Here is a 14,691-nt window from a genome sequence, read left to right on the forward strand (position 1 = left end):
TCAACTTTATGGTCAACTAATATTCGATAAAGGAGGAAAGACTATCCACTGGAAGAAAGACAGTCTCTTCAATAAATGGTGCTGGGAAAATTGGACAGCCACGTGCAGAAGAATGAAACTAGGCCACTCTCTTGCACCAGACACAAAGATAAACTCAAAATGGATGAAAGATCTAAATGTGAGACAAGATTCCATCAAAATCCTAGAGGAGAACACAGGCAACACCCTTTTTGAACTCGGCCACAGTAACTTCTTGCAAGATACATCCACGAAGGCAAAAGAAACAAAAGCAAAAATGAACTATTGGGACTTCATCAAGATAAGAAGCTTTTGCACAGCAAAGGATACAGTCAGCAAAACTCAAACACAACCTACAGAATGGGAGAAGATATTTGCAAATGACGTATCAGATAAAGGACTAGTTTCCAAGATCTATAAAGAACTTCTTAAACTCAACACCAAAGAAACAAACAATCGAATCATGAAATGGGCAAAAGACATGAACAGAAATCTCACAGAGGAAGACATAGACATGGCCAACACGCATATGAGAAAATGTTCCGCATCACTTGCCATCAGGGAAATACAAATCAAAACCACAATGAGATACCACCTCACACCAGTGAGAATGGAGAAAATTAACAAGGCAGGAAACCACAAATGTTGAAGAGGATGCGGAGAAAAGGGAACCCTCTTACACTGTTGGTGGGAATGTGAACTGGTGCAGCCACTCTGGAAAACTGTGTGGAGGTTCCTCAAAGAGTTAAAAATAGACCTGCCCTACGACCCAGCAATTGCACTGTTGGGGATTTACCCCAAAGATACAGATGCAATGAAACGCCGGGACACCTGCACCCCGATGTTTCTAGCAGCAATGGCCACAATAGCCAAACTGTGGAACGAGCCTCGGTGTCCATCGAAAAATGAGTGGATAAAGAAGATGTGATTTATGTATACAATGGAATATTACTCAGCCATTAGAAATGACAAATACCCACCATTTGCTTCAACGTGGATGGAACTGGAGGGTATTATGCTGAGTGAAGTAAGTCAGTTGGAGAAGGACAAACATTATATGTTCTCATTCATTTGGGGAATATAAATAATAGTGAAAGGGAATATAAGGGAAGGGAGAAGAAATGTGTGGGAAATATCAGAAAGGGAGACAGAACATAAAAACTCCTAACTCTGGGAAACGAACTAGGGGTGGTAGAAGGGGAGGAGGGCGGGGGGTGGGAGTGAATGGGTGACGGGCACTGGGGGTTATTCTGTATGTTGGTAAATTGAACACCAATAAAAATAAATTTTAAAAAAATAATAAAACCACCTTTTTGCACCAAAAAAAAAAGTGTTAGCCATAAACTGATTAAATGTTGCAAATATTGCATACCATTAACAATTTACCCGGGAGTGTGAAAAATATTACTTTCTTAAATCATTGTAAGAAAATGACTAAACACAACATACACTATAACCATGGTATTTCCAGAACCTAAAGTACTCTCTTTATTAGAAATGTTTTTAAAGCGATGTTCAGAATCAAAATGTTGGTTATGAACAATAGTCAAAGTCCTTGGGCACACATGTGCTCCCCTGAAGAATCTTCTGTCTGTCCAAGTGCTCAGTGTGGTTACAGACTGAGCACATTGTTTAGTGTCATCTGCCACTAGAGAGCAATGGACAGAATGTAATGCTGCTGCTTCTTAAAGCGCAACTTCTATGTGGCATGCTTTTCTATTTAGGATGAATGTCCATCTTTGCAGTTTGGAGAGAACAACTCATTTCTCTTTTGAGGTGCTCCACACGCCAAAAAAAATCAAATCTGTATGAAAAGTTGGTTACCATTTTTTAATGAGGAAATGGATTAATCTTTTTCTTGGAAATCCTCATATTTAAGTATGGAAATAAGGTCATTAAAATACCCCTGTTAATCACTGTTAGGGGATTTAGCCATCATAAGATATTCCTTGATAGAGCTACTTATTATTCTATATCAAATATAGTATAACACATTGATCAAATAGATTGGTATCCACAAAAAATAATTCATATAAGAATCAAGTAAAAATGCCAAGCTTCTGATGCCACCTACTTACTTCCTACTTTGCAATGACGACACTTGTGATATAACAAAATCTACATCAACTTATATCTATAGATAAGATATTTTTCAATGCCTTGTGAAAAGAGGTGGGAGTTAGTGCCCACTCTTTCTTGATGAATAATGCAAGTTAAACTCATTAAATAAAGTAAAAAAAAAAAAAAGTTCCACTGAAGTATGGACTTATTAAATATAGGAAAAAGCATTTTTTTTTAAAGATTTTATTTTTTTATGAGAGACACGTAGAGAGAGGCAGAGACACAGGCAGAGGGAGAAGCAGGCTCCATGCAGGGAGCCCGATGTGGGACTCGATCCTGGTACTCCAGGATCACACCCTGGGCCGAAGGCAGACGCTCAATCATTGAGCCACCCAGGCATCCCGGAAAAAGCATTTAAAGGCATATTCCATATTCTACAAGTAGTTTATGGTCTGGCTTACCGAATCCACTGTAATTACTTCTCAATCAACACTGTACATACATATAAACTACAGTTTAAAAATAAATATTAAACAATGGAGATCCCTGGGTGGCTCAGCAGTTTAGCGCCTGCCTTTGGCCCAGGGCGTGATCCTGGAGTCCCGGAACCAAGTCCCACATCAGGCTCCCTGCATGGAGCCTGCTTCTCCCTCTGCCTGTGTCTCTGCCTCTCTCTCTCTCTGTCTCTCATGAATAAATAAATAAAATATTTAAAATAAATAAATAAAAAACAATAAGGAGCAAAAGAGAAGACAATGGGGGCAGGGGAAGGCAACGGAAAGAACATCTCTAAGGTTTTAAGATTTAAGGATATGTTGACACTTCTGCCAAAGAGAGCAGACTTCATGAGATGCCCAAATGCAAAAGAAATACCATCAAATTAGGTCACACAGCACAGAACCAGGGCCTTTTGAAAAGTAATATATTTAGAGGTAAAGGATCTCAAAATCATATAAAGAAAATATAGAAAAAGAAACAAAAAAAGAACTCACTTAAAAAATATTACAAAAACCAAGCTGGATAGATTCCATAACTTTAAAACACTACTGGAGGAAGGTACAAAGTCAGGGAATTGATAATGTCAGAAAAAGAGCTGAGAAACACTTAATGGATAGAGTAAGGAAACAAATACCCAGAAAGTCCAGTTCTGTTCTCATTTCAGAAACTCAGGCTGTTCCTCGGCTGCTTTCCCAGTCTGCTCCAGGCTATTTTCCCTCACCCAAAATTACCTACTCAGTGCCAACAACCTTTGCCTTCACTCCACTCAGCAAACCAATGGTCCATTCTTAACATTTTCATTACTTGGAACAGCTTCATCACTGAAATACTTCATTTCCATAATCTAACATCACAGTGTGCCCTCCCGTTCTTCCTACTCTTTCTCTTGCTTACTCACCAACTCTTACTACATTGAAACTCCAGGTCCTCAACTCTTCCATTATCTTCAATGGGTCTGCTCCCTCTGGCTCTCAGGCAGAGGTTCCAGTTGGGGGATGATTTTGCCTCATAGAGGACATCTGGCAATGTCTGGAGACATTTTTAATTGTCACAACTGGAGGGATCAGCTACCAGCATCTAGTAGGTAGGGGCCAAGAATGCTAAACACCGTACATGCACACAGGACAGCCCCTATGAGGGAGAATTATAAATGTTTCTTAAGTTGGGAATCACTGGTCTGTGGCCTTCTTTGGATAACGTAATTCATTTCTTCAATCACTGGTCTGTGGCCTTCTTTGGATAACGTAATTCATTTCTTCAATCACTGGTCTGTGGCCTTCTTTGGATAACGTAATTCATTTCTTCAATCACTCTTAGAACATTTAACCATTTTCCCCCTGCTCTTTCATCCTTCTGATACCAGTTCTATAAAACCTAACTTTCAACCAATTGAATCACCCAAGTTTTCTACTTCTAAATTCAGCGTACTGAACTTAACCAAAGCTAAAAAAATATTTTTTAAAAATTTTTTTAAAGATTTATTTATTTATTTATTCATGATAGACAGAGAGAGAGAGAGGCAGAGACACAGGAGGAGGGAGAAGCAGGCTCCATGCCGGGAGCCCGACGTGGGACTCATCCCGGGACTCCAGGATAGCGCCCTGGGCCAAAGGCAGGCGCCAAACCGCTGAGCCACCCAGGGATCCCCTAAAAAAATAAATTATTAAATAAATATCACATGACCAGGCAAAAGGCAGACACTACATATTCACAGATTCCAACCTCAATAGGCAAACCCCCCCCCCCCCCCCGCCCCGCCAGCATTACCAGGCTGGCAACCTTTCATGTCTCTCTCTAGTTGTCCCCTCACAACTCCTCTTCTTCCCCTTCATGACTATTCTAAGCTTCTACCTCTCCCCTCAATCTTTACCTCACCAAATCAGCACTCAGTATCAGCAAATTTACCTGCTTCCCTTAAGAAATTTTGCTGCCATCAGACAAGAACTTCCACATATCCCTTCCCCATACTATAAATGTATTCTTATCTATCCCCACCTTTCCCCAAGCCATCCCTCCCAGGAAGGTGAATAAGTGCCCTTCCTGTCCCAGCACTCCCTGTGCTCTGGCTATTGTCTCTCACTGACCCTTGGGACCCTGCTTCATCAATCATCCATGCCCTAAATGCCTTCCCTCAACTTCTTCCTCTTTCTCAGCCCTTTTCACCTCAGCAGTAAGTGATTGTTCCAATCTCTTCTTAGGGGAAAAAACACGAATGAACAAAAACCCTTCCCTATTTCCAACATCTTTCTCCAACTCTTCTCTCTCCCCTGCACAGCCAAATTCCTTAAAAGAACTGTCTTTACTCCCTAACCCCATCCCTCCATCTCCCTTCCAGTCCACTGCGTACACCCCTCCCATGCCACTAACACTCCACAGTGGAGGCAAATGACTCCCTATATATATCAACTTCAGGAGGTTCTTCCAGTTCTGAATTTTGGACCATTAACACACATGACCATACCCTCCTTAAACTTCTATCTTCTTTTGGTATTTGGATACTACTCTCTTCTATCTCTTCCTACCAAGTTGGTGCTTCCTTCTCCCCTTTCCTAGACAGTGCATCCTCCAGTTCTAGCTTCAATTATTCTTATATGTCTATGCAATCCATGCTCTACTCACTTTGAACCCATATGCCCAGTCCCAACCTCTTCTAAGTTTTCCTAGTGAATGACATCACCATCCACTCAGTTACCCAAATACCCTAGATTTCTTACTCTCATCCACACATAAACAATTGCAAAATCCTACTGATTTAACCTAAGCATCTCTTGGATCCATCATATCAGTTCATTCTCTCAGCAACCTATCTAATCCAGGGCATTGTCTCTCACCTAGAACATATTATTATAAGAATAATTACCTATGAATAAAAAATGAGAGTCTCCTCTTACAAGTAAAGATGCTATACAAACACAATGAGATATGATTCAAAAGAACATAGAACATTGGATCTTTTTTAAAAATGGATTGTTCGAATGTGGAAACCATTTAATCAATACAGGTGTCAGATTCCTGACTGCTGAGTGAAGAGTATAAGAAAAATACCTAAGGGCCCTTTGTACCCTTAACATTCATTCTATAGTTCAATTTCTACTAGACATTACTCAGACAGTTCACACCTCCAAATATACACCATACTTGTTACGCACAGAAAATATGATCAGTGAAAAAGAAATAGGCTGAGATATCTCTCCTTTCCTGCCAAAATCTATCAAGCATATCCCAATCTCCACCAGTTTCAAAAACTAAACCTTCAATTGCAAGTGTCAAAGAAATAAAATGTGAGCAAAGAAAAAAAGCCAAGAAAAAATTATAGTGAAATTGATTATGTATCTAAAAATGCTATCTCAAGATAATTTCTTCAGGAATCAAGCAATACAGAGTAATGAGCAGCAAAATGAATGTGCCATAAACCATTCTGACAGTAACAACATTATAAACAAAAAGCTCATTTTTACCGACAGAAAAACAGTGTGGGAATTGTGCAATATCTAAAATCAAACACCAACACGATATACATGCAATATGAGATCTTAAAACGTTTCAGGATCTGCTTTTCACAGACAGGCTCTCAGAAAAAGACAATATGAACTAAGCTGTGAAAATGCAGTTGTTTTTTTTTTTTAATTTTATTTATTTATGATAGTCACAGACAGAGAGAGAGAGGCGCAGAGACAGGCAGAGGGAGAAGCAGGCTCCATGCACCGGGAGCCCGATGTGGGATTCGATCCCGGGTCTCCAGGATCGCGCCCTGGGCCAAAGGCAGGCGCCAAACCGCTGCGCCACCCAGGGATCCCTGAAAATGCAGTTTGAATGCCATTCAAATACTATCACTCCAACCAAATGAGAAGCACCTGTCACCCTTTTGACAATTTGGGTTCAAGATGCTCTTCCACTGCCTACTAAGCTCGGAAGTAATGTTCTATTTTAAAAATGGTATAAAAAGAGAGGGTAGAGGAAGAATGTAGCAGGCAAAACAATTTACATTGCAAAATTGATACGAAGCCAAGTGTCAACACAAAAAAAAAATAGACTCTGGAGCCACCCAGCCTGGGTTCAAATTCCAATTTCACCACCTACCAGTCATGCAATTTTAATAATTTAACTTAAGTCCTCTGTACCTAATTTCTTCATCTGTAAAAGAGTACAGTGATAGTACCTATTTCACAGGTAAAGTGCTTGGAATAATGCCTGGCATACTGTAAACACTATAGAAGTACTAGGTAACGTTATCCTAATTATTATTTACCTTACTACATTGAGACTAAATATTAGCTAAGAAGAACAATTACACTGCAATGCAGGCTCAAGCTCCAGTTTAGCACTGTTACCAGGTATTTGTTCACTGTTAAATAACATTATTTTCCATCCTTATCCTCTAGTTCACACATCAAATCACCAAGCTCATACCATATGAGATGAGTATATAGAAGCATAAATCAAAATGCATCAAAAGTATAGCAATGCTATATACATACAATGGAATATTATTCAGCCATAAAAAGGGATGAAATTCTGATGCTATTACACGGATGAACTCTCCCACAACAAGGATGAACCCTGAAAACATGCTAAGTGAATTAAATCAGATTCAAAAGGATAGTGCACGATTCCATCTAGAATAGGCAAATTCAGAGAAACAGAAGTAAAGTATAACAGAAGTTACCAGGAGTTGGGGTGGGGGAGGAGAGGAATTACTTTTTTTTAAAGAAGGTCCATCTCATCCTCTTTTAAAAAAAAAAAAAAAAAAGAGATTTTATTTATTTATTAGAGAGAGAGAGAGCAGCGGCAGGAAAGAGGGAGAAGCAGACTCCATGGTGAGCAGAGAGCCCAATGTGGAATCACGGCCTGAGCAGAAGGCAGATGCTTAACCAACTAACCCATCCAGGCATGCTGGGGAATTACTTTTTAATGGGTGCAGAGTTTCTGTTTGGAATGATTAAAAAATTCTGGAAATGAATAACGGTGATAATTAAACCAATACTGGAAATGTGCTAATGCAATCAATCATATGCTTAAAAATGGTTAAAATAGTAAATTTTATATTATGAATATTTTACCACAATCAAAAAGTATCTTTTAAAAATACAACCTATATTTTCAACAGGAATTTTTTTTAATTTTATTTATTTATTCATGAAAGACACAGAGAGAGAGAGAGGCAGAGACACAGAGGAGAAGCAAGCTCCATTCAGGAAGCCTGATGTGGGACTTGATCCCGGGACCCCAGGATTACACCCTAGGCCGAAGGCAGGCGCCAAACCGCTGAGCCACCCAGGGATCCCCTCAACAGGAATTTTCAACATGAACATCGGTCTCAATGGTACTAAAATTTTTAAAAATAGATCACTCATTTTCAAGTTCCTGACTATGGACACCAAAGCAGTCAATATCAACTCTTAGTTGGACTCGGTTTAAAACATATGCTTGGAGATGAGTACATACTTCACAAATTCAATAAGGAACATTATTTCATTTTGCTGATAGTCACCTTTTTTTTTTAGCACGTTGAAGAGGAAAAAAAAGAAGATTACACTGAGGAAATACCTTTCTATGTGGCCAGTGCATAATGGTAGTTTTATAAGGAGGAATTTATCTACATGGAATCATTAACATGAGTGCAACAGAATACCTGTGCAGGGCACCATAAATGGATATGTAAATCAACTGGTGTTCAATTCAAATGTAGAGGGGGTTCCCATATATTGGTGAACAATAATTTAAACCACTGAAATATCCCCAATTCAAAACAGAAATTAAAAGTCTATAATTTTGATACAATCCTAACATGAAATATTTGAAGTCTCCACTCCAAACACAACCAAAAGGCATATTGCATTTCAAAGACACAACAAAAGTAAATTTAATAAATTAGCATTTTCCCAGAATGGCTAAGGTTAAAGCACTCTAGGTAGGATAATTTAATTCTCCAGTAAACTCATAAATACCATCTGTCAAATATCATTCAACGAATGATACATAAGGCCAAAACCAGACTAACAATATTAGCAAACACTTGTAAGGCTCTTCCAATATGTCTGATTTGTTCTAAGCTCTTTACAGACACTAACCCACTTTATCCTCACAACAATCTTCTGAGAAAAGTATTCTTATTATTTACATTTTACAAATGAAGTAGTAGAGGGGTCAACTACCTTGTTTGAGCTCAATGAGTTGCTAGTAAGTGGTAGAGCTAGGACCTGAATAATGGAAATGTGGTTCCCCAATACCTGCTTTTAATCACTCTGGTTTACTATCTTTTGGTGATAACACTGAGCAATGGAACATATAAAAGCACAGGCAAACTCAAAAAGCAAACCAGTTTGGGCGGTCAAATATAATAAAAGCTCTGAGGAAATCACTCTATCACAACACAGGGCAGTAAGGGATATTAAAAAGGACTGCTTCGACTCATAAGAAACGGTTAAAATACTTAGTATTTAAGAAGGCAAGGAATTGCTTAGGGCACTTAAAATTTTTCTATCCAAAACAGTCAATATGAGTTTCATGTCAAAAGGGATAAAACTTTCAACAATCCAGAATTACACATTCCCTGAGGGGTCTTAAAGAGGTTGTACTGAGCAATCTTGCTGGTCTCTTATTTCATTCTTAAAGATAAGGATGGTGTGTGTGTGTGTGTGTGTGTGTGTGTGTGTGTGTAGGAGGATCATAAATTAAGCTTTCTAGGTATTTTAATCCCAGCTATGTAAGAACTTAATACTAAAGATATTACAGGGGAGCCCCAGTGGCTTAGCGGTTTGGCAGTGCCTTCAGCCCAGGGCATGATCCTGGAGACCCAGGATCAAGTCCCACGTTGGGCTCCCTGCATGGAGCCTGCTTCTCCCTCTGCCTGTGTCTCTGCCTCTCTCTCTCTCTCTGTGTCTCTCATGAATAAATAAATAAAATCTTTTAAAAATAATAATATAAAATAAAGATATTACAAAGTGTCAAGTCATTTAGATTGATGACTGAATAAACTCATAGAATTATGTGTTACTATTGTGAAAAGCCTAGAACTTGATCATTTATAGTAGAGTTATAAAAAAAGAAAGAAAGAACAAAAAGGCATAGGTTTTGAAGTCATCCACAGACCTGAACTTAAAGCCTGGCTCCACCATTTAGTTACTATGAGTTTTTGGCAAGTTAACTTCACATACCTAAGCCTCAGTTTCCTCCTCTGTAAATTGAGGACAATATTTCCAAACTCACAAGGTTGTTGTGTAAGCTAAGAAGAAAGCACATGCAAAAAAAAAAAAAAAAAAAAAGAAGAAGAAAAGAAAAGAAAAAAGAAAGCAAGCAAGCAAGCACATGCAAAATGTCGAACACGGTCCCTGAGATAAAGCTGGCTAACAATGAGTGATTAGTATTCCCTAATCTTATTCTACTTTGTCCCCCTATATTAGAAGAATCTAATGTTACCAATAAGCAAGTCATTGTCAGGCTTCTCAAAATTACATGAAGATATGCTGTATTCAAAAATGGAACATAAAGTACAAAGAAATACAAAACCAAACCATCAACAGATCAAAGAGTTCATATCTTTGTTGGTTTTGTAAGAACCCATATTCTCTATCAACAAGTTGAATTTTTATTATTTTTTGCTGTCTAAACATTCCTATTGGGGTTCTGTTGCTTATTTATTTCGACGTCTAACTTTGTAAAGGTATTTGTTACCACTGCTTGAAAACCAAAAAGAGAGCCAGGAACAAGGAACATTTTAATGAAATGCTGTAAGAGTTCCCATCCATCTAAACAGCTGATTGGATCCCATGTGGATCATTTATTATCACAACAGATTTTCACATTACTAAACCACTTCCTTACTCAACAAATATATGCGTTAAGGAGCAAAACTCTGACTACCAGAGCGAATGCTCTTGAGGGACCCCAAAACTCAAAGTCTGGTGCTTTCAGTAAGGATCCTAAGGGTGGGCAGTGGGAAGGGGGAGGGGAGAAGACGGGTTTCACTGCAAGTGGAAATTAAGAGAATCACAAACTCTATCTCCTTAAACAGGACTGGAGACCCGTCTTGTGGGGCTAGGAGCGGAGAGGGGCGGGCGCAGTGGGCCTGGAGACAAGAGAGCAAGAAGGAGGCGAATGCAGGCTTCAGAATGGTCTGTGACACGGGGAGGGGGAAGGCAGCGCCCGACGGCACCCCGAGAGCGAGGCGGAGAGAAGTGGCCGCTCAGCCCGAGTCCCCAGGACAGGTTCAGCCTCAGGAGTCTGGGAGGACTGACAGGGAATGGGGACCCCACCGACGGAAGATGAGGGTTGAGGAGGGTTCCCCGTCGCCTTCAAACGGACTCCAGCTGGCCATCGCGGCGCGGGAGACGAGGGAGGCACGGACCCACCAGGGAGCGCACAGGTTACCTGTCTTAGCCGCCTGCCCACGAGTCTCCACTTCCGCAGACTTTGGGTTACCACGGGCTACCCGGCCGCGCCTCGTGACGTCATCCAAGCGCGCCCCAGCTGCAGGCGATCCGGCCCGCCCCCTCCGGCAGAGTGGGGCGGGGTCGCGGTGTGGGGGCGGGGCCTGCGCAAGCGCGGAGCTGCGACGGGCGAGCGAGGGCTTGTAGGGACAGCTGGGCTTCAGGGATGTGGGCTTTACCCTCTTACCCGGTTAATTCTAACTGCAAACCCTTATAGGCACTTGAGGAAAAAAGTGAGTTACAACAATGCACTTTTTATCCCTTATTTTACGCTGTCCCTGATCTATGACTGTAGTGTACATATTCATCGCACCACAATTCATTAAAGTCCCATTATGTGCCTGACAAGCAGTGTTAAGAGAATCTAGGGGGTACAGCAGTGAACAAAACAGTAATCCTCTGGAGATTACTAGCTAGTTCAGAAAGTAAACATTGAATAACTCAACAAATCTATACGCATTGGTAAAGATCAGAAGTGTATGGAAGGAAAAACGTTGCTCAGAAACTAAAGGAAGGAGGGCGCCCCATTAGTTTGAGATGTTAAGGAAGTAACTATGAAGAGGCCTGTTGAACTGAGAAGTCAGCTCTGTCAAGATCTGGAGGAAGAACAACCAAGAGAAGGATGGATATGTTCAAAAGCTGTGGGGAAGGGATAAAATGTGGTGTCCCTGATAAAAGAAAGGAGGCTGGGGAAAGAGCAGAAAATGAGATCAGCAAGGCAGGTGGAGTCCTGACCTTGTAGAGCCTTTCTGGGTCATCATCAATGGCATGGGTTTTGTTTGAACACAGGGTAGCCAGTGAAGAGTTTTAGACATGCAAGTGACAGGATCCGGTTTTATAAAACCACCCTAGATGCTGTGTGTACAATGAACAGGAAAGAATTGGGAAGCAGGAAAGAATGCAGAGAGTTGCTTTTGCACTGATGGTGTAATGATGGAGAAGGAGGCACCTGCGTGGTTCAGTGGTTGAGTGTCTGCCTTTAGCTCAGGTTGTCATCCCAGTGTCCTAGGATCAAGTCCGACATCAGGCTCCTTGAGGGGAGCCTGTTTCTCCCTTTTCCTATGTTTCCACCTCTCTCTGTGTGTCTCTCATGAATAAATAGAATCTAAAAAACAAAAAACAAAAAAACAAAAAAAAAAGAAATTATAGAAATGAGCAAATTTAAGGAATAATTTGGAGCTAGAGTTGACAGACTTGGAGATGGATTACATAAGGCGATAAAGGAAAAGAGAAGTCTCAAAAATTACTCCTAAATTTTGGGCCTCAGCAAAAAGCCAGATAATACAGATGAAACAATTTCTTTTTTTTTTTAAGATTTATTTATTTATTTACTTATAATAGACATAGAGAGAGAGAGGCAGAGACACAGGAGGAGGGAGAAGCAGGCTCCATGCCGGGAGCCAACGCAGGACTCGATCCCGGGACCCCATGATTGGGTCCCGGGCCAAAGGCAGGCGCCAAACCGCTGAGCCACCCAGGGATTCCCGATGAAACAATTTCTAATGCTTTGCCAGATTTGCTTCTCCTTCTTTCAACCCTGATTCCTTTGCTTCTTTGTTTTCAAGATTTATTTATTTACTTATTTATTTATGATAGACAGAGAGAGAGGGAGAGAGAGAGGCAGAGACACAGGATGAGGGAGAAGCAGGCTCCATGCCGGGAGCCCGACGTGGGACTCATCCCGGGACTCCAGGATCGCTCCCTGGGCCAAAGGCAGGCGCCAAACCGCTGAGCCACTCAGGGATCCCCCTTTGCTTCTTTGTTACCAAGCCCTCTTGCTTCCTTTCTTACTTCTTTGACCATTTCCTCCCAATTTCTATCCAAGAGTTCCTCTTCTTTTCCCTTTCCTTACCTCTTTCCCCCTTGATCTTCATATGCTACATCCAGCTAGAAACCCAAAAGCCTACAGCATGCAGGCAGCGAACACAAAGGAGTGAAGTTCATGATCAGATACTATGGAGAACTGGAGTTGATGGTCCCTACTCAGCTCTAGATGGTTCTTTCCAACCAAGAGTGCTGCCTTGGTGATATCAGATCCTCTCATTTTAAAAGATATATCAATATACGGATACATAAAATTTCTTAAATTTTAAATAATGGTCACTAATTTGAACTTTATTAAACTTTTATTTTGCACCAAACAAAACATATCTGTAGGCCACAAGTTTGCCTCCTTCGTGGATATTTTCCCAGTGTGCTGACTTTGTCTACTCTTGTGGGACTACCACCAATAAGTTGATAACTCTCAAGTCTGTCTCTCCACTCAAACCTTTTTAAAATTTCCTAATTAAAATATTCAAACTTCACCTAGATGTCCAGTTGGCATCTCAAACTTGGCATTTAAAACTGAGCTCATCATCCCTTAACTATAGGGAACAAACTGAGGGCTGCTGGAGGGAAGGGGAGTGGGGGAATGGGGTAATTGAGTGATGGACATTAAGAAGGGACCGTGATGTAATGAGCACCAGGTGTTATATGCAACTAACTAATCACTGAATTCTATGTCTGAAGCTAGTAATACAGTATTTGTTAATTAAATTGAATTTAAATAAATAAACTGAATTCATCATCTGCCCCTACCCTCAAACCTAACAACTCAGTTATTCTCTGTCTCAGTTATCAAGATCCACCTGGTCACCCAAGTCCGAAATACAGAATGATCCCAGGCTCATCTCTTTCTCCCTTATTCCACAGTCGAACTAAACATGTCCTTGCTCTCCTCAGTATTTATCACATTTGCCATCACCTCCATTCATAACTAACCACTGCCTTTGATGAAGCTTTTGTATCTCTCTTGGGGAAAGTCACATGACCTTCCTGCACCTCAGTTTTTTCACTTGTAAAATGAGAGGATTGAACTCATTGATTTGATTTCTAAGATCTGTTCCATTTGTAAAATTCTATTTTCTAAAGCCACCAAACATGGGATGCCTGGGTGGCTCAGCGGTTGAGCGTCTGCCTTCAGCCCAGGGCATGATCCTGGAGTCCCAGGATTGAGTCCTGCATTGGGCTCCCTGCATGGAGCCTGCTTTTCCCTCTGCCTATGTTTCTGCCTTTCTCTCTCTCTGTCTCTTGTGAATAAATAAATAAAATATTTAAAAGTAAATAAATAAAGCCATCAAACGTATCACAATCACTATCTAGAATTTTTGGAGGTTTTTTTGCCTGGCTGTTTTAATATCGAGGATATTATAACTAAGATTAACAGGAAAAACTGAACTTGATAAAAATAATCAGTACAAAATGAAATTAGCAATGGCTAAAACTAGACACAGTTTTGCTATAGAATAAAAAATGAAAAAGAACTACCGATTGGTAACATTGAAAACTGGAAAAATTGAGAAAAACAGACATGGTAAAATTTGTCATTTATGAAAAGTTGATGGGAAAGTCAAATTTACTTACAAAATAAAACATAAAACGTTCATGCAGAAAAAAAAAACTGGTCTTGGTTAATTAACCACAAAAGAAAGCTCATAATATCAGAATCTCTAATGGCTATACTTTTTCATGAAAAAAAATAATACTGAAGTATAACTTCCGTGTAAAGTTTACATGTAGAAAAACTGGAACTGACTCTAGTGAAAATAATTTTAGTAAACTGGAAAAACAAGAACCAGTTTATAATATAAAATCAAATGTGGCATTTCATTGGCATAATGAAATTTGCCTTTTTCTTATTTTA

General features: G+C 40.1%; 1 protein-coding gene across 48 annotated transcripts in view; it reads right to left on the reverse strand.

Moving 5' to 3' along the window:
• AOPEP (aminopeptidase O (putative)) overlaps positions 1-11,038 on the reverse strand; it is a 332,682-nt gene extending 321,644 nt beyond the window's left edge. For 16 of the 48 annotated variants that reach the window (XR_007413867.1, XR_007413862.1, XR_007413859.1 and 13 more), the window contains exon 1: positions 10,833-10,985. The gene's annotated coding sequence lies outside the window, so the exon portion shown is untranslated. Of the gene's footprint in view, positions 1-10,832 lie in introns of all 48 variants that reach the window. The other 32 variants (XR_007413808.1, XR_007413821.1, XR_007413865.1 and 29 more) reach the window with 17 other exon arrangements.
• Positions 11,039-14,691: the final 3,653 nt, after the last annotated feature.

Source organism: Canis lupus, chromosome 1, assembly GCF_003254725.2.
Source record: "Canis lupus dingo isolate Sandy chromosome 1, ASM325472v2, whole genome shotgun sequence".
Taxonomy (NCBI): Eukaryota; Metazoa; Chordata; class Mammalia; order Carnivora; family Canidae; genus Canis; species Canis lupus.